Here is a 5,317-nt window from a genome sequence, read left to right as displayed (position 1 = left end):
ATATATTGACATATGTAAGCTGATTTATGAAAAATATTTCTATTATTATAAATAACTATGGGGATAGTTTTATTAAAAAGTAATTGATTTCCTTTACTGCACTGCATACCAGCTTTATAGAGGGTCCCTTTGGTATGACCCCCCTCTAACAGCAACACCAGTGTAATGCACACATCACACCTCCCCATAGTGACAACCCTGACGCTGAGTGACTAACCGGTGGCCAAGGGCAGGAGGGGTTCCAGAGGAACATTAGAATGAACCAGGGCCAGTCCCTGGGATCTCAGGTTAGATTACAGGGAAAGGCTGCCTGCGCTTACTAAATGCCACTCACAGGATCCGAGAGGAGGAGAGGAGTGCGCATTGACCAGGACGGCCAGTTTTGGTGGAGACGACAGAAAACTTAGAGCAGAGTAGGTCGTGGACCTGCCCAAGGTCACACAGCCAATGTGGAGAGCAGCAGGCTTGAGGCCGAGCTCCAGTAGGAAGGGCCTTCCACCTTGCACCTCTGCACCTGTGATCCTTCTCAAGGACACATGCTGGCAGACGCTTCCATGGTGTTGAGCGCTTCCAGGAGTGCTCCAATGCTCTCCCCCATTAAAATGAGAAAGACGAGAAAGAAGGGAATCCAGGCATTGTTTCTGCCTGCAGCTGGTGCCAACCAGAATCCCTCTGAATAGAATAGAGCAGAGAGCCTGGCCGCCCAGGGGCCTGGCTGCCGACACGGGGCCTTTCTCTTCTGCTTTCCACCCCCACCCCCCACCCGTGGATGCCAGCCCACCTGCCTCCCTGGCCGGAGCTCTGTGCGCCTCCCACTTGCCCTCAATTTGTAAAAATCAGAGGCCGCTTGGGAGGCCATCGGAGCACTGCCACCCCGCTTCTTTCCTCCTCAGTCACCCACAGCCTGGTGCGCAGCCTGCCACGCCCCCATCGACCAGAAAGGCCTTTCCTTGCCTGTCTGGGAAACTGGAGATGTCCTTTCGCTGTGAAATTATTTGGAAGCCTGGCTTGGTCTCGGGACCTATCAGGGCTTCCCACCCACCTCCACCTGACTTGGAGGTAGTGGTTCTCAGCACACACATTGAGGCCACTTGTTTCTGTCAAAGCTGTGGGGGAGGGGCGGGGAGGCTGGGAGAGGGCCCCCCCCCCCCCCCCCCCGCACACAGCTGGGCAGAGCATGCTTTTTTTTTAGCGCTTTAACTTTTATTATTTTAAACTTAATTTATTCCCGAGCCATGAGTTTTTGTTTCTTCAGTTTCTTCTGGGACATCTTTTTCTTCTGTGCAACCTCCTCTTCTGGCTTGGGAACGATCTGTTCCTTCTCAGTCAGGGTCATCTCAATGTGGCAGGGGGAGCTCAGGGATGGGTTGATCCGACCATGAGCTCTGTAAGTCCGGCGGCGCATCTTGGGGGCTTTGTTCACCTGGATGTGCTCAATGACCAGAGAATCCACATCTAAACCCTTAAGTTCAGCATTACTCTCTGCATTTTTAAGCATGTGAAGCAAAAATTCAGCACTCTTTTTGGGCCACCGACCCTGGGTCCAACCCCATTGCTTGGCCTGGGCACACCTGCCAACACCACCATTGTACCGTCGGAAAGGCACACATTGCTTCTGCAGAGTGACGTCTTTCAAGTATTTGGTGGCTTTCCGGATGTGCATGCCTTTGATGGCCTGGGCAGTTTCACGGGTGTTCTTGAAGTGGACCCGGAGGTTCGACCCTCTTGATTTGCAGGATTTTGTAGGGTTTTCTGGGTCGAGTGAGTAGCGAACCATCTTGGCAGGTCACCTCAGGCCGCTACAGTTAGAGCAACATGCTTTTAAAATTAAAGCCACAATTCGTCTATTCCTGTGGCTTCAGAGACTTAAGAGGGAGCGGATTCTCCAAACGCTTCCTTGCTATCTTCTGTTTATTCATCTTTCTTCCTCTCCTTGCCCTATCTGAACAGCAAACTCCGTCTTGCACCCAGAGCAGCACATCCCCATGAACTAGCCTGTTCTAGGTTGCCTTAAGCATCAGCTCTCAGATTACTGGGAACTGCTGAGTCACTTGGAAGCTTGGGCACAATTTGATTACCAGAGCCAACTTTCCAAGACCAGTACCCCCAAAACTCAGACTCACTGCCATTAGGTCAGTGCTGACTCATAACGACCCCCCTTGGATTTCTGGGACTGTAGCTGTTTGCGGGAGTAGAACCCCCAGTGTTTCTCCCTCGGAGCTGCTGGTGGTTTCAAACTCCTGATCCTGTGGATCGCAGCCCCATGCATAACCACTACGGCACCAGGGCACCTTTCCCCAGGAGTACAGTCCTTTGTAATTTGTAAAGGGCATTTTTACTTTTCACTCAAGTATGGCTGCGATCTTACAAGGCAGGCAGAAATGACACAAACCCTTTGAAGTGCTCTGGCCAAGATCACATAGGAAGAACTAGAACCTAGAATTCGAACCCTGGTCTCCATACGATGTCACCTACATGGCAACGCTCTCAGAGGATGGTATCCCACCCTCACGGTGCTGCCCGGAGGCAGGAACCCAGACACACGGATTCATTCAACCAGTTCTTACTGAATACCTGCTGCGCGCAAGGCCTTCGACTGGTTACTGTGGATAGGACAAGGCACACAATGGCTGTGATTCGTGCGGCCACCGCACTTTATTTTATTCCGGTGGAGGATATAGACCCCAAACCTTGTACAGAGAAATACCCTAGCCCTGACTGGCTGGGCCCATCCACTTCAAAGGAAGCTGGGAGACGAGAGGCACAGGTTCGAATCCCAATGTCTACTCCCAATCTTCTCTTCACTGCGACCTTAGACATGTCTCTGCCCTTCTTTAAGCCAGACTTTCCCACCTGTGGAATCTAAGCATGTGGCTCCTCACGTCTTCTCAGGCCCTTGCCCTGCTCTCAACCTCTGGGTTAAGTGGTTAATGATTTCCTGGTGTGAATAATTACCAGGATTATTCATTATTAGTTTTTTTTCCCCTTCTTCTTTCTTAAACCAGACTTTCTGGTTGAAAGGGGCTACTAAAAATGTCTAATCGGAGCCCCTCAGAAAGCAAGAACCCCTTCGTCCCGTTCTTGCTCAGGAAGTGGCTGCTTTCGGGCCCAGGGAGTTTGTTCCCTTGGTGTGCAGACCTCTCCCCAGTGGTGTGCTGGTAAATATTTAACATCTGGCTCTGCAAAGTGGGGAAACCTGATTTGTAGTGTTTGCAAATTTCTTGGGGGTAAACACTACCGCCACGGCCCATTTTAAGCTACACTTTAAAGTTAACATCAACCTGTTTACCTAGTTCCTAATACTTTAACAGTCAACTCTTTTTAAAAAATCATTTTATTGGGGGCTCGTACAACTCTTATCGCAGTCCATACTTACATCCATTGTGTCACTCACATTTGTACATTTGTTGCCATCATCATTCTCAAAACATTGTCTTTCTACTCGAGCCCTTGGTATCAGCTTCTCATTTTCCCCCTTCCTCCCCGTCCGTCTGCCTCATGAACCCTTGATAATTTATAGATTGTTATTATTTTGTAATGTCTTACGCTGTCTGAAGTCCCCTTTCATCCACTTTTCTGTTGTCCGCCCCCTAGGGAGGAGGTTATAGGTGGATCCTTGTAATCGGTTCCCCCTTTCTATCCTACCTTCCCTCCACCCTCCCAGTATCACACTCTCACCACTAGTCCTGAGGGGATCATCTGTCCTGGATTCCCTGTGTTTCCAGTTCCAGTGTACGTCCTCTGGTCTAGCCAGATTTGTAAGGTAGAATTGGGATCGTGATAGTGGGGGAGGAAGCATTTAGGAACTAGAGGAAAGTTGTATGTTTCATTGTTGCTACACGGCACCCTGGCGGGCTCATCTCCTCCCCGTCACCTTTCTGTCCAGTTGTCTACAGAGGGTTTTGGGTCCTCTCTCCTCACTGCCCCTCATTCTCAACGATAAGATTTTTTGTTCTTTGATGTCTGATACAGGAACAGTGTGGGCCATCTCCAACACAGCATTGCCCCTACCCACGGAGAAGCCTCTCCGGTGGAGACCAGACTTGTTAGGAGTTCTTGCTGGAGTTGAGAAAAGCATCGCAGTGTCGGGAACTCCAGCCTGGAGGCCTGAGCGCCTTCTTTGGGGATGTCCAGGAGAAGGAGAAGCCCCTCCTGGGCCGGTGCAGCTTGGGGGATGATCCTGTCGGTACTCCTGTGTAGAGGGGGATTCCTGGGCCAAGTGGGGTCAGGGTTTACCCGTCTTCCCTCCTGCCTTCTCTTTCCGTCTGCCTGTCCTCTCTTCCATTCCCTCTTCCTTCCTTCGTTCTTCCTTCCTCTCCCTTCTCCCCACCCCTTCCTTCTCTCATTCTCCTCCTCTCTTCCTGCTTCCCTTTTTTCCTCCCCCTACTTCCTCCCTGTCCTTTCCCTTCCTTCCTCTCTCGGACCTTTATTCATTGGTCTTCCTTAACTTGTCAATCCTGGACTATGTACTGGGTATAGTAGCCCCTGCCTTTGCTCCGCCCAGCCCTTGCAGCTGGAAAGCCCCCTCCCTCCTGTCCAGAGCCTAGTCCACCCTCAAGGCTGCTGGGCTAGATTGACCCCTACTCTCCAAAGCCTGCCCTGCCCTCTCCCCTCCCCACCCCCACTAGGCAGGCTCCAGCCCTGCAGAGGGCCCTTATCAGGCCTGCTTGCACTTATCACCCTCTACCTTTGATTACGGCTATTTGTGTCCACGGTTTATCTCCCTTCCAGACTGCAAGGCAGCTGGTGGAGAGCATGGACTTTGCTCGGAGTCCCAACCCTGTGACTTGCTGGGCGGGGAATGAATACCACCTCTTGCCGCCTCAGTTTCCTTATCTGTAAAGTGGGGCTGGCGGTAACCACTCCCCCCACACCGTAAAGCTTACCTGTCCCCATCTGGACCGTCCTCCTCTGGGGACAGCGATATTGTCCTTCTTTATTATCCTTTTGGAAATGACCATAGCAATAATAGTATGCATAACAATGCTGAACACTCATCTGGAAATCCCCTTGTATGCTCCTGTGTTTTATTTTAACAACCTTCTGGCATCCTGACGGTTAGCATCCCCTCCAGAGCTGCGGAATCAGAGGCCCAGAGGCGTTACATAAGAATATAAGAAGCCCACACAGTGAGTGAGTAAGAGAGCTGAAATTCGAACCCAGGAAAATCTGTCCCAGAGCCAGAAGTGTTATCATCTGTCACAGAGTCACAGCAGGACTTCCTAGTGCTGTTGGAGTGTTTGCGTGATGTGGCCCTGCCTGGCGCGGCCTGGCCCTGCTGGCCTATGTGGGTTGAGGAGCTGTATAGAGAAGCCCC

The sequence above is a fragment of the Tenrec ecaudatus genome, chromosome 12, assembly GCF_050624435.1.
Source record: "Tenrec ecaudatus isolate mTenEca1 chromosome 12, mTenEca1.hap1, whole genome shotgun sequence".
NCBI lineage: Eukaryota > Metazoa > Chordata > Mammalia > Afrosoricida > Tenrecidae > Tenrec > Tenrec ecaudatus.
This window is presented reverse-complemented; position numbering follows the sequence as displayed.